We start from the raw sequence: 20,894 nt of genomic DNA on the forward strand, positions 1-20,894 counted from the left end.
AAAGGGACTTGGGAGTTACGATACGGCCAGACATGAAGTTCTCCGAGCATTGTAGACTGGTTGCAAGGAAGGCCCATGGTGTCCTATCGATGATTTATCGAACAATTGCTAGTAGAGATGAGGGCGTCATAATCCCATTATATAAGGCTATTGTTAGAGCACACTTGGAACACTGTGTTCAAGTATGGAGACCGCACCTAAAGAAAGACATTGTGCTTCTTGAAAGGGTCCAAAGGCAGGTGAGATTGGCAAAAGGGCGTCCATATGAGGAAAGACTTCGAATAGGTGGGTTACACAGTTTGGAAACTAGGCACCTTAAGAGGAGACTTAATTGAGGTGTTTAAGGCTCTGAGAGGCAAAAGTAAAATGAATGAGGACGAAATTTTCCCTTTTAAAAATGATTCTGGAACTAGTGGCCATAAATTCAAGTTACGGGGGAGATGTTTAGACTGGATTGCAGGAAGTTTTATTTTAGCTAGCGAGTTATAAATTACTGGAATAAAAATTACCTACATGAGTGGTAAAGGCTTACAGTTTTAGGAAGTTTAAAGGTCAGCTAGTTACCTATGGTAGGAGGAAAACGCATATGTTGTCTATTTCCCTTTCTTTTATTAATTATTTATTTTCTTTAATTTTTATTATTATTTTACTCTTTTTTTTTTTTTTTTTTTTTTTTGACTGGTGCTGCATAATCCTTAGGCTTCCTTGCACCATATGGCCATTATTAATACTAAAAATACTAAATACTGTTCCTCGTTGTCGTCTCCAGATGAAATGAAGTCTAAAATCTGTTTGTAGGCTAAAACGGGACTCATCAGAGAACAGAACTGTACCAAGAGGCGGACTGGGTCAAAAATTCTTACCGGAGAAAACTTGTAGCGGTCTCATACTAGTGTTTATTGCTCAAATCATCCATTTGTCTCTGGCCTCCGGCCCACCGGGGTTTTCCCAGTAAGTCTTATGGCCAGTCCACCTCTGACTGTACCCCCATTTGTCAGGGCTCCAAGTTACATTTTCATGGCAAGTTTCGATGAATTCTGTGGTGGTTTGAGGTTAACGGGATCCGAACCACTGGGTTCCTTGTGCAGAGTCCACTTGAATTGAGTCTTCTTAACACAGTCCGGTTGGAACTGTTATCGCATATAACCGCAGCAACCTCAAGAGACAGTTGATGACGGGGTTCCGTCTTGCTGTTAGATCCAGATAGCGGTCTGTTCTGGTTGACGTAGACCTCGGGCGACCTTGGCCAGCATTCTTGTAATGGTTCCTCTAATGCCAAAACGACACTGCGTGACACCTTAAGCTAACATGCCACCTTTGCCTGCGACTGCCCTGCTTCAAGTTGTCCAACGGCCCGCAATCTCAAGGACTCATTTAAACGACAGTGACTTGCCAACTGGAGATGTGGCTGTGCCACTAAGCAAACAAAAAAAAAAAAAAAAAACCTGGAAATGAAGTGATGTGGTCGCAACCCGTGTTTTTATAGGCATGAATAATTTGCATAATCTGTGGCTCTGTAAGTAATAGATGGATTTCTATTGGATACTCGGAATTTGCATGTCAGTATGCCTATTATATCAAATATTCACCTTCGGCGACACTGTTCATAATAACATGTTCATGAAAAACATTTTGTTCTGTTAATTTTGTCGAGCAATGTATCTGGACAACCCTACCCCATTTGATTTTGAAAAAGTGGACCATTTCAGCTTACTGACTGCCAATGGGGTAAGACTTCATAGAATATATATTAACAATCTGTTGAGCAATTGCAGCAAAACTGTAACGCCCTAGATCACTGATGGTTGATGTAAGGACCAAATGGAAGCGTCATGGTACCACCACAGCCGAGAAAAGTTCGTTAGACTTAGTTCTCATCAAATACTGTCGACTAGAGTTCAGGAAGGCCACAACAGTTGATGTTAGCACGAGGACGATACATTGGGAGTTGCACTGCTTCGAATTTTACAGAAGTACTGCAGCATGCGAGCCAAACATTACAGCATGCAATGCACGGCGTCAACTTTCCGGTTGCGCAACCCATCGTAATTGGCCCCTGAATGTGTAGAACTGTGTGCCTTAACAAATCACGGTACACCGTTTTTCGATCAGATGGTGGTGCTTGGGTCCGGCGGATCCTCAGAGAACATTATTTACTGAAGTGTTTCGTCCCAACTGTGAAGTTTAATGGAAGTGTTGTCGCATCTGGGGTTGTTTCTCGTGGTATGGACTTGGACCATTGGTGGTCGTTCCTGGAACATTGAATACCGTGCAGTGGCATTAACATTCTGTGCGAATTCGTTCTTCCTGTGGCAGCAGTATGGGAAGAAGCTTTTCTTTTTTAAACATGACAAATACATCATGGCGTAATGCACAGCTTCTAATGACTGAAAGATATGGGTAAGCAAATGCTTCATTAAACCACCTAGAGCCCTAACCTAAATTTCATTGAATGTCCTTGGAATGAAGTGGAACGTCGACCTCAATCAGTAGCTGAATTGATCGCTGGGTAGAGTTGCCACCTCTTCAAAACCTTTAACCCACTGATGACTTGGAAACAATCGTGATAGTTTTTCACACATGATTTACATTTTTTTTTAGATAACCTTCTCACATGTATTATATAGTTTCGTAAGATACATTGGGAGTTGCACTGGTGTGCAAAACCTAAGGACCAACACTATTTCTAAAGGTTACAACCACAAAATCTTTACTTTACGTACTCTATACTAATGAGAGTAGATTTAGTCTCAGCAGCAATTCTAGATGTCAGCTAATCTGGCGAGAGGTTGGCACACGGTATTACCCCGCAAACATCACTAAAAGGGATCGATATGGCGGTCGAGGTGTTCTCGTCTGGGGAGGCGTTATCTTGGATGAACTACACATCTCCAGAATCCTTCCTCATGTGCGTCTGTTCCAAGGTGCCATTGGCCCCGAGTTCGTGTTTGTGGATGATAACGCTGTAAGATGTCAGTCTTACAAATATAGAGATTTAGAGGTTATGGGAAATTTTTGTAATTTGGGAATAATTTAATCTTTGATATGGAAAGGAATTTTGACATTTAAGAGAAGCATATATGGGTTGAATACTAGATTTAGAGATAAGCGATTATAGATGTGTAAAGGGAATAGCACTCAAATGGAAGAGAAAGTAACATAAATGAGAGAGTGAGAGAAAAAGGGGTGAAATAACAGTAAACAAAGACAGCCGCCCCATACTAGGGAAGGAGTGGTCATTACTGAACGAGCGGAAAAGGGTTACTAGAGACAGAACAATGGGTCGGTGAAATGCAGGCGATTAAGAAATGTTTGATCTATGCGGCATCTGGACATAAGTCCCGATGGGCTAGCGTTTGGGTCGAAAAAGACCAGGTTACTGTGGCGGCTTTTTTGGTAAGTTGTCAACATTTTCGCAAATGGGAAAAGACGAAAATGGCTATCCTGGGAGATGGACTGCAGACATGAAAGGATTGTGCTACCCTGACAACTAAACAAGAAAATGGCTTGGTTTGCACACGGGGAAAATAGTTATGGTAAGTTTTTTTAACGAATAGAAAAGAGGGAACGATTAGGTGAATTCCTGGGATTGGTAGAGAGTCCTGGGGAAGGAGGTTCAAACGACGGAGATAAAGTTGGGGTCGCGAGGGTGAGGAACAGAAGTGGCGAGAAGAGGAGTGTGGCTAAAGGGGTGATCGTGGAGACAGAGTGAGAGAAGTAAGTCGGGCAGTGCAGAAATGTAGGGGGTGCAAAAAGGGCCCTAGATAGTAAGGAGGAAAATAGTTAAGAGTAGAAAAATAACGGGAAGGCTAAGGATGATAAGAAAAAGGTTAAGAAAGACAGTTAAGTGAACCAGGAAAGGTAACGACCTCTTGGAGAAAGATACATCTGAATGATCCGTAGTAAAGGAGGAGTTGTGTATTCAAAGCAGGAACAAGGATGCTAGCCCTAAGCAGCCAGGAGTTCGGGAAAATTATCTGAAGCAGATTCAGGAGAAAGCAGATGAAGGAAACCCTTAGAAGATAGCCTGGAGAGCCCAAGGTGGACGCCTGAAACCTCCCTGGAAAACAAAAGAAAAAGATAGAAGTAGGTGAGCAATATATTAAGTACTGTAAGTTAACAAGAAGGACTGTTAGTGAAATAGTAGGGTAATTAATGAAAAGGAGGTAGCCCTAGAACGTCAAGTGAAAGATAAATTATCTCTGAGGTAGATATACTAACAGAGTTTATTATGTTAAAAAGGGATAGTGTATAATGCAAGGGAAACTAAGGAATGAGTAATAGATGAAATTGATGTAAATAGCTATAATATGTTAGAAGGGTAGTAAAGTGTATAAAGAAGGATTCTGAATATGTTTTAAACTGATAGATAATTAAGTTATATGAGCAACTCTGAATATAGTGTGTTTATTGATGAAGATTTGTTGGTTTATCTGAATGATTAGTAACAAGTATGGACATTAGGAAACTGAAGATTAGTCTACAAATATATTGTAACAGAGTGGTGAGAACACAGAGCTGAATGATGAATGTAGCATATTTGATTGTTAATATTATGAAACAGAATTGTATCCAGGAGTGAATGAAATAAGTATAGTGAATGTACAAGTGTTAGGAGTTAGTTAGGGCAAGAAGAATGAATCAGGTGTTTTCATATAATGATCAACTCAGATTAGCTAGTGAATGGAAACTGTAATTAGAATAATATATGCAAGGTATCTCTGAGTCGACTCTGTATATTAGGACTGTATGCTTTCTAATTCAGTTGTATATTATGTTGTATATATGTATGTAATAAGTTTCATGTTTTGTTTTCACTTTGAGTCCTGTTATTCTAAGTAACGCACGTCTTGCTTGCCTAGTTAAGAGTTTGCTCTCACACAATTTAGTGAGAGAATCCCGGTCACTGATTAAAGGGAATCAAAAGAAATTACACTCAAGGTCTTGAGAATCTTCTGTTATATATACAGAGTATAGCAGTCAGGTGGCAAAAAGGTGGGGCCTTTGTAGGTGTGAGGGCACCCAAGAAAAATCTTCTGTGAGATATAAGGTAAATAAAAAAAAGATAATAAATAACATTAAAATAAACCCTCCGCCACACACCATCGCACTGCTAGCTGTTGATATACTTTTGGAAAGTGAGAACATTGTTCGTATGGATTGGCCTGCCCGTTCCACCGATCTAAATCCCATCGAATACATATGGTACGCTCTGGGGAGACGCCTGGCGGCACGTCCACACCCACCAGAAAATGTTCACCAGCTGAAAATGGCACTGACAGAGTAATGGACGATGTTACCGCAAGAACATATCAACAACATTGTTCTAAGTATGGACAGGCGGTGCAAAGCCTACATCGACATTAGGGGTGGCCATATCCATGGGCGTCCACAGAAAATTTTCCAGGGGTGGGCAAAGCTTGGAGACAAATAATTACATCAATAAATTTTTATTTAATTATTTAATTTTTTGGGGGTTTTTTTCACCAGTAGATTATAGAATACAGTATTGCATCAATACAAGAACATATACATAATGCATATAAATTTCTCAATCACTTTTACGATTATAATTTGTGGAATTTTTTACTCGATCGCAGGGGGGAAAGTTTCCACTTTGCCCCCCCTGCGGACGCCCATGGCCATATTTCCTACTGAGGACCACCTCTTCCCATTGTTCCATCTTTGGCAGTGATGCATCTATATCATGGCAGCCAGTGTTATGTTGCCATTTTTGAATGAAGTGCCTCTGTACCTTTTGTTTCCATTGTTGTGTCGGTGTTGTTTCCTTCATAATTTCTGTACCTACACACCTAGCGCTACACACATGTAAAAGTTGTCATTTATTTCAAGACATGCTGCTTACGCAAATGACATCCTGTTAGATAAAAGCAGAATGGTCAACGCCACCGTCAATAATCATTATGGCTCTTACAAAAAAGAATGTGCTCTTTAAAACTGTTCCACTAGAATAATAGTAACGCTAATGCAGTACTACGTGAATATCGGAAGCTTAAAGGTTTGTGTAAAGGACCTTTGATGTCAGTGGGGCTTAGAAAACTAATAAAGAAATTTGAAGCGACCGACCGGGGAGTTAGTGTAATTCCAAGCAGGGGACCAGATGACCCACGTATCGTAACGGAGATAGTGGATGAAGTGGCGGTTGCAATGGTCAGAATGCGAAACACTACCAGTCAGTAGTGCCTGGTAGTGTTTGACACACGTGCCAGAGGTGTGTCAAGAGACTTGAACCTTCCTTGGTCTACTGTACGTAAAGTGCTTAGAATAATATTACGCTGGTTCCCATACAAGATTCACGTAGTGCAAGAACTAAAGTCTTGTGATCAGCAACAACGAATAGACTTTGCTGTACGATTTCTGGGTCGTATGGAACTTGACGATAATGGGCTCAACTGATCTTGTGGTCTGATGAGGCACATTTCGTGGAGCTGTAAATGCACAAAACTGCAGAATATGGGGAATTTATCGTCCATCTGCTATGCATGAAAGACCACTACAAAGTCCATACGTTACAGTATGGTGTGGATTTACAGCAGAGTTTATAATTGGACCATTTTTCTTTGAAGAGTCTACACCTCCCCCCTCCCTTAAGGTGTACAGTAACTAGTGCACGGTACTGCGCTCTTCTAAGAGATCACATTATTCCCGCTCTGCAAGAAAGGCAATGCTTGAAGACTGTAGTGTTCATGCAAGATGGTGCTCCTTTCCACGTTGGCCGACAAGTGAAGGAACTGCTCCGTTCAACATTCGGAAATATCGCATCATTTTTAGAGACTTTCGGCAGTTCTGGCCAGCCCGATCAGCAAATCTCAATCTCTGTGATATATGGTTATGGGGATACCTGAAAGACAGAGTTTACCGTGGCTGCATGCAGACGCTTGTTGATTTGAAAGCAAGCATTTAAACAGCATGTATTCGCCATCTAAAATGAGATTTTACGCGAAACTGTGTCGCACGCAGTCAGATGTCATCTCGAGTGAAGGGGAGCACATAGAACAATATTTGTAGATTTCTAAGTTCTGATATTAAAATCTAATCCTAATTTGAATATTCCATCTCATGTTTACAGTGCCAGTTTCTCCCATGGTGGCGGACATTTGAAGTACCCTAAATGACGTACCCGCCGATTTTCACAGCGCTATCTCTAACAGTTTTGACACTAGGGTCTCCTGAATAGGGAAACTTATTTTATAACCACTTGGTATATATATATCATCATCATCAGCCATTTTCAATCCACTGCAGGATGAAGGCCTCTCCAGCAACTTTCCAGTTCCTTCTGTTTTGAGCACTGGCCATCCATTTACTACCCAAAAACTCATGAATTTCATTTCTCCATCTCCGCCTTTGTCTTCCAGGTTTTCTTCTAGCTCCTCTTGGGTACCATTCTGTTATTTTCTTAGTCCATCTGTCATCATGTCTTCGAGCTATGTGTCCTGCCCAAGACCATTTTAGTTCTTTAGTTTTGATAAGAATGTCCTTTACTTGAGTTTGCTGCCTAATCCATGTGTTTCTCTTCTTATCTAACAGTCCGATTCCAAATATAATTCGTTCCATTCTTCGCTGTGTAGTTCTCAGCTTCTCTTCCATTCTTTTGGTGAGTGCCCAAGTTTCACTTCCATAAGTCATGGTGGGGAGTATACATTGATTCATTACTTTACGTTTCAGACAAACTGAGATATTGCTCTTCAGTATGTGACTATATTTCCTGAATGCTATCCATCCAAAATGTATTCTTCTCTTGACTTCCAGCCATTTATCATTATTACAGTTAATAACTTGTCCCAAATAAGTATATGACTCCACCTTTTCAATTACTGCTCCTTCAATCATTATTTCCCTTTCCGTGGCATACTTGTTCATCATTACTTTTGTTTTAGCCATATTCATCTTTAGTCCAAAATCCTTACTAACTGTGCATAACTGATTAAGATTTTCCTCTAATTCTTTGGGATCGTGGCTTATGACCACAATGTCATCTGCAAATCGTAAATGGTTTAGGTACTCTCCGTTCACATTGACTCCTTCCTGCGACCAGTATATATATATATATATATATATATATATATATATATATATAAAAGACATATAAGAGACACAACGTGTCTGAAAATTAACGAGACAAATCCGAAAAAAAAAAAAAAATTAGAAAAGCAACTGTTCGTAAAAAATAAGTTATTATAAGTAGTTAAAATAAGTTATACACATTTTACAGTTCTCTTTTAATCGTTGAAAGCATTCTTGAAATTCCTCCAAAGTTTTCCCCTTGAAATGGTTCGGGACGTTCTTTTTTGACGTTGGTTTGCAACGAAGTCGCTTCCTTTTCACCTTCATATACTTCAGAAAGCGAAAAAAGTCAGCCAGAGACAAATTTAGACGTAGGTGGGGAGAATTTGTTGATCGCCGTAATCGCTTGCGAAAGAAATCTTCAAACGATTAACGCGGAATGTGTAGGTGCATTGTCGTGCAACAAAAGCTAGTTCTTTTCGTGAAAGTCTGGTCTGACTCATCCAATTCTTCGCAACAGGCGTTTCATCGCTCCTAAATACGATTGCAAAAGAATTTGACGAATTGCACTTTACCGACGACATATTACAGTGCAGCGTTGTCGGGTGATGGTGCAGTAGCATACGCGCTTGAGTTGACCATGGTAAATACTGTAAGGCAATATGATTAATTGTAAAGTCCTCTGCCTTATGTGGTCCTGTTAGAGTATAAACAGAACGTTTATTTTTATTTAAATAAAGCCAAAGGACACGTTATTAAATATTATATCAAAAAATTTTTTAAAATTTGTTGGAATAAAATCATTGAATTCTATTTTAATTATTTTTTCGGGTCACTATTTTTCTTTCGAAAAAGTTAGCCCTAAAAACTTCGTAGTCTTAGGCACAGTGCCTAATGAAAAAGGAGTCCGTGGCAGGTGTCAGGTCAATTTTTGGTAATGTAGTGTAGCCAGTATGCAAAGCATTGGTCTGCATGCAGACTATCATTACCTTTTAATAACTTACAATTACGGTTGTAATAAAAGCGATGCCGATCGAACACGTGGCGCCATTCCTTGAACCGAGGCTGTAATTCAAGGATGGAATGTGTTCCTGGTTGGAGCAAAACACAAACGAAAGCGAAACTACCCGAGTGAAATAATATTTTTTGAAGCCAAGGGCGGTGATAGACACGAGCAGATGAGGTAAACAAGGCTGACGAACCCCAATGCCTCCTTTCTTATTATGTCAAGGCTTTCGGTATTAGCCGAGGTTCAGATCGTACATTCACACATTTCCGCTTTCTTCCCCGTATTTTGTTTTAAAGTGAGAAATGGCTCGGGTCGTTGTGCAAGTAATGTTGAATACACCGCAATAGAGGCCTGTTTTCGATGAACAAAACGTTTTAATGCTTCAGAACAAGCAGGCGAGATATATGAAATTTGAAAATGTAAACATAAACAAGACTAAAATTAATAGAACAAGAACAGATTTAATTATTTAAACAGTTATTCTAATGACCGATACTAAGTCGCATTCGTTGTTAACTGGATGCAAATATGTTATCTACTTTATACCCCCAACTCGGCTCCTGGATGCCCAAGGGCAAATGTAAATTAAAATTAATAATAATAATAATTTGGAATAAATTTAACATTTAAATTGATCTTTTAATAAAAATTTTGGATTAAACTATAGTAGGGTTGTCAGACGTTCCTCATTTCCCTTATTTTAATAAGGGAAATGAGGGGATTGTCCCTCATTTCCCTTATTTCACTCCGTCCAGTTGTCTCTTATTTTTAAGAAGTCAGATAAAAATATTTTTATTGTCTTAAATGAAATTTTAGAAAAGCTGTATCGTTATGGCTTTTCGCTCAGTGCTCAACTCAAAACTATGTATTGAGCATATTCGCATGTATTTGTGCAGGCGCGAGCCCACAAGCAGACGCCTTAATGCGCCCATGCGTCACAGTTCACACAAAATGTGGTCTAATCGTGTAAAGTGCACAATATCGGAAAAATACTTTCCCGATTTTAATCCAACGGAAAAAGGGGGAGGGAAGTCTATTAATCCAGCAGCAGAGGGGGGGAGTAGAGGTCAGGCAAGCTGCCTTTTCCGACATGGAAGTAAATCTTTAAGACCCTCGGAAAGAGCAGCCAACCCATTTAACTGATACGAAAACAAAGCGAAAAATGGATTATGCACACTGTCCTGATTTTGCTGACCTGTACACCGTGCAAACATGCATCCGTAATCCGTATTTAGCATTAAATTTATGATTTAATGCTAAATACTGATAACAAACCAACCAAACACCTTAACACATCAACCGCCAGGGCACCACGTATCAAAAAAAGTTGTGTGCTATACTGTATCCAGTTTCGATGTAGTAGTAGTAGTACACTGGTGTGCAAAACTTAAGGACCAACACTATTTCTAAAGGTTACAACCACGAAATCAAACGAAACAGCCTGTGGCGATTTGCATAACTGTGGCCGTTCAGTTGAAAGCTGGTGCACATGCAAAAATTTGAATCGTGATGAGAGGGCTCACATAAACATATAAAAGCAGCAGTTCAGCTGTTATGTGAAAATTACCGAATGGTGAGCACGATCGTTACAGATTGGTTTCATACAGTACTACAGACAACGGAATAGCCAGTAGATAACATCTGAATGACTTTACCCGGGGTCGAATAATTGGGAAGCTCGAGAAAGGTCAAAGTGCGAGGAGTGTGGCTGCAGAGTTCGGTATCGCCCATAGCATCGTCTCACGTGCGTGGTCGGCCTTCAGAACGACAGGTAAAGCTGTTCGAAGGACCAGTGGGGACCGTCCACGGGCCAAGAGGGACTGACACCAGACAGCGGGATCCATTGCAAACCAGCTGCACAGGACGCAGGATATCACGGATTACTGTGGCCAGGCGTCTCCACAAAGGTGGACTGTTTGCTCGACTGCCAGTACAGTACGCTGTGTCCCTTTAACACCTGCCCATCAAAGACACCGTTTACAGTGGTGCATCGAATACAAGGACTGGACAGCAGCGCAATAGGATAAGGTACTCTTTACTGATTAGAGTAGATTCAGTCTCAGCAGCGATTCTGGACGTCAGCTGATCTGGCGAGAGGTTGGCACACGGTATCACCCCCACAAACATCACTGAAAGAGAACGATATGGCGGTCGAGGTGTTCTCGTCTGGGGAGGCGTTATCTTGAATGGACGTATACACAACTCCACATACTGGAAGGCGGTACTGTAACAGGTGCACGCTACTGTTCTGAGGTAATACTTCTCCATGTGCGTCTGTTCGGAGGTGCCATTGGCCCCGAGTTCGTGTTTATGGAAGATATCGCCACACCCCATCTCACTACGGCTGTTGATATGCTTTTGGAAAGTGAGGACATTGTTCGTATGGATTGGCCTGCCCGTTTCCCCCGACCGATCTAAATCCAATCGAACACATATGGGACGCTCTGGGGAGACGCCTATTAGCACGTCCACACCCACCAGAAAATGACAGAGGAATAGACGATGTTATCGCAAGAACTTATCAGCAACATTGTTCTAAGTATGGACAGGCGGTGCAGAGCCCACATCGACATTAGGGGTGGCCATATCTCTTACTGAGGGCTACCTCTTCCCTTTGTTCCATCTTTGGCAGTGATGCATCTGTATGCATCACTGCCAAAGATGCATCTAATGGCAACATGGCAGCCAGTGCCATGTTGCCATTTTTGAATATAGTCCCTCTGTACCGTTTTGTTTCCGTTGTTGTGTCGGTGTTGTTTCCTTCATCATTCCTGTACCTCTCGAGGTTCCTTTGGTATGCTTTTCCCATATCTAGGCCACTCCTATGAGAAGCTACAGGTGGAAACCTGACTGGTCTTTAAGTTTTGCACACCAGTGTAGTAATGAAGATATGTGATGCAAGAAAGCAACTGTATGAGCTTATGTAACATCAGCCAAAAAAAAAAAAAAAACCAATTTCACACATCCATTCCTTCTAAAAGGTTGTCGAGTTCCTCCTTTAATTTCTTTAAGCTATCAATTTCCACAACGACAGATGGAAGTTTGTTCCAGCAATTAACCACCTGCTGGCTAAAGGCAAATTTCCGCACATTTATTGTACAATTGTCTTTCCTCAATTTGAATTTATGACCCCTCAGGTTCGAAATCTGAGCAAGCGGAAGAATCTCATCAGAATTCAGCGTGCTCAACCCATCCAAGACCTTATAGGTGCCTAGTCTCCAGCCGCTGCAATTTGCAGAACTTAAGCCTTTCTTGGTAAGAGGAACCCCATCGTTCCCCTCACCAATCTTGTTGTACTTCGGCAACAAGATTGATGAGGGGATTTACAGAGAAGTCTGTACACGCTGAAGCAACTCTACGTCCTTCCTAAAATGAGGCCTCCAGATCTGCACGTGGACTGGCCATTGCCTTATACACAGGGATAATCATCTCCTTTTCCCTACTAGCAAAATTCCTGTATATCATTAACAATACCCCATGACCTGCTCTGGCAGCCTGTCTGCATCGCTCAGAAAACTTCATACCTGACTGCACAATTTATCCCAGATCTTTTTCATTTTCTACCACCCTAAGTGTAGTACCACACAGTTGGTTTCTCTGGGGTTATTTCTACCCATATGCAGTACTTTGCATTTTCCAATGTTAAACTTCAGTTGCCACTTCTTAGCCCATCTTCCCAGATTTTCTAGATCCTATGGCAGTAGCACACTGCCATTACTGTCATTAACAACACTGCAACCTCTGTATCATCTGCAAACTTCGACATTAAGTCTGATATACCATCATCAATAGCATTGATCAATATACAAAACAACAGTTGGCCTAACACCGAACCTTGGGGGGACTCCACTAATAACATTAGTCCCCGAAGAGCAACGTCCATTGATTACCACTCTCTGTCTTCTCCCACTCAACCAATCTTTTATCCGTTATAGCAACTTATCCTTAATATCATACTGCTCCAATTTTAACAGTAGTCTTCCATGCGCAACAGTGTCAAAAGCTTTCCTGAAATCCAAGTATATGATATCAAAATTATTTTTTGCCTCCAGTTCCTTTGTAACCGCATCATAGTACCCAATCATATTTGTCAGACAAGACTTTCCCTTAACAAATCCATGCTGTGTCTGAATTATTACTGCAGTCTTGTCTAGATGATCCTGCAATGCATTTTTAAACAGTGACTCCATTATTTTCGCCGGAACGGAAGTTAAACTAACTGGTCTGTAATTAATCGTGTAACCCTTCGATCCCCCTTTGTGAATTGGGGATACATTTGCACATCTCCAGTCCGTAGAGAGTTCTCCTGAGTCCAAGGATGCTCTCATAATTCTGGCTAAGGGTTTGCTTAGTTCCTTTGCCGCCTCTTTTACTATAACTGGATAGACCCCATCCGTCCCAGGTGCCTTTCTTATGTTTAACTTCAACAATTTCTCTTCCACTTTGCTCTCAGTTTAAATTACGCCCATAATTTAATAATTTAAAATGTAATTTACTGTAACCAAAAATGTATTAGCACTGTGCGCTGCTACAAAAATTACGAATGATATCAATGGAACACAGTTCTGTTGAAGCAACCTACTGATGCAAGTAACCACAATGCGGAAATGTTCTTTCCATTAATAATACATTTTACTCGCGAAAATGCTTTGCAAATTGAAGTGTTACGCGTTTGTTCAATACCTAATGAAACTTCGAACACTATCACAGCTTTTGCAAAGAAAGTCCGCAAAACGCAGGTATAAATTTCAAAAACAATTTATTGCATATTGCGGAGATAATTCAAACAAATTTTGGCAGGCGATTTCGCCATTGGACGAACAATATGTTCTCAAAATTTAAAATTTCTGTGAACGAAAACTTAGAGGGAATTGGATGTCCAGCGCATGTGTTACCTACAGCATGCAATCTGCAACTGTAATCTCAGTTGATTCTGAACCAATTTTAAAACTGTTTAGTTTTTACATAGTTCGAAGCGAAAATTTTAAGGCATGCTGTGACTCTGTTGATACAGAATATCAGACTTGTCTTTCCCATTCAAACACGCGGTGACTTTCATTAGAAAATGCAGTGGAAAGAATTATCAAATGCGCTCAAATATTTAATTCCGAAGAAAAAAAATACGTTAAATGATGTTACCTGTACGTAATCCTTAGCATGCAGAGCGTATTCAACAGAAAAATATTAAAAATTGAAGAGGGGGGAAGTGTTATTGAGAGAAACTCTAGAATTTACAAAAGGCGGAATATCAACTAAATTTTGACCGTTAAATGTCAAATTAATTCTTGATAGAGATGAAATTTCTCAAAATATGAAGACAAAATTTCTGAAGTGGAAGATTTCTATTCAACTTGTTATAATTATTTTAAAAAACTGGACAATCCTTCTTGACCATTTTGATACATTTACTTGGACGTTACATCAGTTCCAAGTCGGGAGCAACTTGAGAAAACCTGCTTTCATTTAAAAGAAAAAAAAAAGCTGGATATAAATGATTTATGACTGATATAAATCATTTATGACTGATCATTTATATCCAGCTTTTTTTTTTTTTTTCTTCAAAATGATTGAAGTAGAGCCGTAGTGCAATTTAGACAATTGGATGAAGAAACATGTCATGAAAAATCGCAAAACTTGCTTTAAAACATCGAATTAAGGATCCGTACATCGAATTATTGAAAATATGCAAATGAATATAAAGAAACAGACTGGACATATTGACCGTCGAATCCGTACTCCAGTGTTTAATAAATATTAACATCCTACCTTGAATATCATAAGTGCCTATTAAAAAATAAGAATTAAAAAAATGCAAAGGCAGCTTCAAAATACACCAATTTTAATAAAATTGTCTTGTTTTTTTATTATGAGAATATGTATTCTGTTCATTTTGTTATTAATATAATTTATGTTGATTTGGTTTCTTTGTTCAGGATGATTTATATTTTAATAATTTTAAATAAATATTATTTTTGTATTTGTCCCGTATTATAAAAAAAATAAATCCGGCAACCCTAAACAGTAGCACTTATCAGTTTTATCTAAAAGTTAAAAGAAACACAAGGAAAAAAAAAAACAAACAAAAAAACCAGAAGTGAGAAGAAGAAAAAACAAAGGAATGGTTGCTAAATTTGGAGTAAGAAAGGAGTTCAATTCATTAAGTAGCGTTTACCTTTTTAAGCACATTAGCATATATGCATAATGCATCTGTTGTCTTCACTATGCCTCACTGTCTGTCCGTCCTCATGTAACAACTCGACTCCAAGTGGATGAATTTTCATGATTTTTTCCCTTCTTTTTTAATACATGTATTTGGGCCTTTAAGAAAGATATTTGCAGCCATTCCAGATTTCATTAATATCGGACAAAGAAAATTTCAACAATTATTATTTATTTGGCTATCCGTCCGCCGCATATACAGTAATAACTTTTTTTTCATTTGTATCACATAGGTATCCATAATTGTAGCTGAAACACTGGATATTATGTTTTTTTTTTTTTTTTTTTTTTTTAATGAAAACCCGAAGCACCAGAGGTACTGATACTTAGTACCGTGTATGTGTTGAAGGCTGAGAAGATGAAAGAAGATACTTGTTAATATTAGACTTGAATTTCTGTAGATTGTAAATTTCAGGAAATATTTATGAAGGGAGGTTGTTCCAGAAAACTGAAGCTGAATGAATAAACGAGGAAGAAGAGAAATTGGTTCTGTGAGTTAGAAGTTGGACAGTAAAGGGATGTTGACTGGTTATGGCACGTGTTCGGACTGGTTTGGAAGAGAAAGCAGGAATTATGGAAGCCAATCCAGAAGGACAGTGCTCCTTGGAAGTATATATAGAAAAGACACGCATCAGAAACAGAACCTGAACGTCTGAGACAGAAAGTGGAGAGACTCTTCTAGAGATGAGTCATTAATTAACCTAACTGCCCTCTTTTGAATGGAATCTAGAAGCCTGAGCGACAGAGGTTTTGTGCCATTTTTTCCGTTGTTGTGTCGGTGTTGTTTTCTTCATCATTTCTGTACCTCACGAGGTTCCTTTGGTATGCTCTTCCCATATCCAGGCCACTTCTATGAGAAGTTACAGGTGAAAACCTGACTGGTCCTTAAGTTTTGCACACCAGTGTATGAAATATCCATTTACTTTTGAGCCCCTTAAAACTTGTAAAGTTCATGAACTTTATTTGCTGTCATGTTCTATTGGCTTCAAAATAAACGGAAGTGTTATGTAGTTCAAACTTCCTCCATCAAACAAACTTCCTCCAGTGGTACAGAGATTGCCCAGTAGGCTGATAAATTGCAAGTAACAAGGTTTTTTTTAAATTTTAATTTTAGGTGCATCAGTGACTGAAGCCATATTGCGCAGTTTGTACTGTATATTGTCTGTAAATTGCGTGTGTTCTGTAGTCGATTTTCTGCTTGTTGAACGAAAAACCCGAGTTTCCGGGAGAAAAAGCCGTGATACCCTCTCCTGAGACCGACTAACTTAGCCACGTTGTGAAAAGGTTCATACAAATTCCTCACGTCATCGATGGGACGCGTCTTTTCCACCCGGGGTGGGAAGGACGGACGGCGATTCTACCAATTGTGCCACCCACGAGGCCGCAAGTAACAATCAGTTTAGTCAGTAGCGTTAACGTTCCGTGTCACGATTTGGCGATGGAGCAACGAACGACTATCGAATTTTGCTTTAAACTGGGAAAACCTCAACGGAAATGTGTGAAACGTTAAATGGTAGTAGTGTGTTTGAGTAGTATAAGCGGTTCAAAGAGGGATGTGGATGTTCACTATGATCCAAGAAATGCAAAAGTTCGTGAAATTGTGGCAAGAGATCCTAGTTTGATCCTCAGAATGATGAGTTAGATATGAATAAAGAGACGATTCGTCAAATTCTGCCTGAAGAGTTAGGGAACGAACGGCCTGTGCAAAATTTGTGCCACACAGCTTCACGAATGAGTAGAAGCAGTGAAGAGTGCCTTCATGTAAAGACTTCATCCTGACTTGTCAAAAGAATCCTAATTTTCTCGACTGTATTGTCACTGTAGATAAGTGTTGGGTGTTTCAGTACGACCCAGATACGAAGTATCAGAGCATACAAATGACTTCAAAATCGTGAGCAATGCCCAAAAAGTCTTGTTTACAGAAGTCTAGGATCAAGACTTTGCTGTTCATGTTTTTCAACAAACAGGGTGCGATGGTAGTCAATGCTGCGTTCTACTTACAGGCGCTTCAAAGATTATTGAAGCACATTTCCCGGGGGTGAGGCCACAATTTCGAGAGAAAGGCAATGTTTTTGTTGCACGACAATGCAACTGCCCATTCCACACTTGTTTTGAAGGAATTTCTGGCGAAACATGGCATTATATAGATCAACCATTCGCCTTACTCTCCCGATCTAACACCAGCGGACTTCATTCTCTTTCCCAAGGTGAAAACTTCTCTCAAAGGAAAGATATTTCAGGATGTTGAGGATATATAAAAAAAAAAAAAAAAAGCAACCGCAGAACTGAAGGTCAATGCTTTGGATGCCTTTGCTGACTCTTTTCTAGACAGAATTAACAAGTGGAACAGAATTCACCCTGAAACACACCAAGGCTTGGTTCAGCAACAAATCCTCCAGACGAAACCACCTGAAATCCATTATGCTATCGCAGGAAAATCATCAATCACTAACTTGGCAGCCACCACAGAACGCATTCTCTCAGCATTCGAACAAAGAGCTGAGCTAGCAACCACATACCTCGACATAAGCGCAGCCTTTGATGCCGTGTCGATTCCGGCCTTGCTCCTCCTACTTAAGGAGAATTTTCACATTCGAGGTGATATGCTGTGCTTTTTGGAATCACTTCTCAGTCACAGAATACTTATTCTCCATCGGCAGCAACATACCCTATCCTGCGACATTACTGCTGGAGTACCGCAGGGGGGTGTCCTGTCTGGTGTCCTGTTCACAGCCATCATCGTGCCCATTATTGCCTCAACGAATGGTCTCCTATGCTATGCCGATGACTTCAAACTGCTGACTCCAATTAACCCTGGCGACGACCCCGCCCAGCTTAGCAACAGGATCAATTCCCAACTTAAGGATCTAGAATTGTACCTGGCAAACTTCAATCTAAAAATCAACCCTCTGAAGTCTGCTCAGGTTATATTCTCCCTTAAATCCATGCCGACAGTACTCAACGTTTCACTCGCAGGGGTACGAATACCAAACGTACCCTCGCACACAGACCTTGGCGTTCTGTTCGACCAAAAGATGTCCTTTGTCCACCAGATCGACAAACTCAGTACCAGATTTTCTCGTCTACGGTGGATCTCAAAGCAGCAGCTGCTACACGTCCGACATCCTGCCACTGTTAAAAGGTTCATCACCTCCACCGTCTACCCTGCCATTCTCTATGGTGCAGAAATATGGGCCTCTGCTGCACATACAAACCTTAAGCGGGTGTACACTGCTGAATACTGGCTACTGAAATGGGCGAATAACAAGCTTCGGCTACCTCCCGCTACCACAACTACCATGATGGCACAAGCACTCGACATCCCGAGGTTGAAGTTCCTGATCGTTGAAAAGAGGCTGGTCTTCACAGCCAAACTCATCTCAGGCCAAATATCATCTCCAAATATTTGGAATGCTTGCTCTTGGAGGATTCCACAGCCAAGCCTAAGGTCGGTACCAGCACTTGTGGCTCACCACAACAGGCTTGTACTCACCGAAAGATTTCTGGCCAAGCAGATGCTCGCTGCCCTCAACCGTGTGGACGCCGACATCGACACCATAATAAGTAAAAAGAAGGACAGACACAAGTTTATCAAAGCTCTTGAAACCTGAATCACTGCCAACTTGTATTTGTTTTTCTTTATTTGTGTTCAGCTCCTTGTTTTGATGATGTATTTGTATTTCTTTTTGCATTTGTAATCTGTATTTTGTAGCCTTTTGTATGTGTTCGCTATATTTTGTAGCCATTTGAATTTGTACTTATGTTATCTATATGTGAACCCCTGGCGCTCGTCGCCGTGATGGGATATTGTGCTGTAAATCTACTTCACAATAAAGATTTATTTATTTATTTATTTATGAACGGAAATAATATTTGCATTGCTTCATTCTTAAAGCCTTATGCATGATTTATTAGTTCCAAGGTAATTTGTAGCTAATAATTCATGCACACGACTTTAAAAAGAAGGAAAAGGAGTTTATGCTTTATTCAGTATAGAGGCATTTTCCAAGTGTGTAAATTTTTTAAACGTTTTCATTTCAAATTGGTGAATTTTTCCTTATTTGAAGATTAGGTTATGTTAGGTGTCTGTTAAGCGCCGCAGCAACTAAGGCTATGGAGTGTCAGTATATTGTACCTGTAAATTGCTTGCATTCCTCGGTCGGTTTGCTTTTTGCTGGGTGAAACACCGAGTTTCTGGGAGAAAACCCATACAGTCCTCGTCTGACACCGACTAACTCAGCCGCGCTTTGCCTAATTGACAGGATTCGAAGTGAAGTCTTTTCCGGTGTGGGAGGGCGGTGATTTATATCCATTATGCTATCCGCGAAGACACTTATTTGAACTTAATGCACCAAACAAAAAATTGAATGTCACATTTTTCCTGGATTAGTGTACATCTAGATTTCAAATTGATAAGGACCTCATTTGTTGTGGGAAAGAACTTTTGCATTGAATTCACTCACTGTACCTTATAATTCTTAATTATGTTTCCAATGTAGAAAGTGAAGAGAAGTTTAGAGCTACAATTCTTAGAATCAAGTAAAGAGCGAGTATAAAATAGGTCACTTGGTCAATAGTGCACATTAAACAGGTCACTGCTACCTCCAAGAAACGCTGAAGGTTCGCTTTGAACAGAAAGCGATGCCACTGATTGCCAAAGGGAAACATAAATTTCAATGCCAACTGTAAAATTCAGGTTGTATAGTTGATAACCAATGACGCTTTTTTTTTTTAAACGTAATGATACAAATAAAAACAAACAGTGACCTCGTTCGGTCATTAACTTTCGACTTCATGAAACAAGGCATTAGAAGGTAATTTAATAAGGTCTTGCTGACGGACGTTGGTGTGTTAGGTTACCGGAATTATTTTTAATGAAAAGTACAACATGGAAAGACTGAACAGTACCTCTACACCCAAGCTGGATTGAAACTTATTGTGGCCCTAGGATATAACACGTTTGAGGCCCTTCCACCTTACGGTTCACCTTTAACAATATTAAAAAAGGATTTTTTTTAAGATGGAGGGAGGCCTCTTGTAATGTGAAGCCCTCAGCTGTAGCTTGTTTAGCGTATATGTAAATCCTGCCCTGTCTACGCCCCAACGGAAAGGAAGAGGAAGTGTAATGAAATCAATGGTTAAAGTAGTAATGTAAGGTCATCTTGGCAAGAATGCGGCGATTGTCATATAAGCGCACACATTTGTTAAGGGGAGATCTTGTCTGCCCATTGTGATTGCTAAATGCAAGGTCGTACACTTGGGTAATAGCAACCCACAAATAAATTATACACTTGGTGGGGTTGAATTAAGAACAGTGGAGGAGGAAAGGGATCTGGGAGTTACAGTACGGGCAGTTACGAAATTTTCTGAACAGTGTAAACAAGCAGCCAGGAAAGCCTATGGTGTCCTATCGATGATTTATCGAACGCCATCCTGTAAAGATAGGGAGGTCATAATCCCACTGTATAAAGCAATTGTAAGACAACATTTGGAATACTGTGTTCAAATACGGAGACCTCATCTGAAAAATGACATCGAGTTTCTTGAAAGGGTCCAAAGGCAGGCAACTGGAATGGTCAGATCGGCAGAAGGACGACCGTATGAGGAAAGACTCCAATTATGTGGGCTACAGAGCATG

This window comes from Mastigoproctus giganteus, chromosome 6 (genome assembly GCF_048544385.1).
Source record: "Mastigoproctus giganteus isolate SK-2022 chromosome 6, ASM4854438v1, whole genome shotgun sequence".
NCBI classification, from domain to species: domain Eukaryota; kingdom Metazoa; phylum Arthropoda; class Arachnida; order Uropygi; family Thelyphonidae; genus Mastigoproctus; species Mastigoproctus giganteus.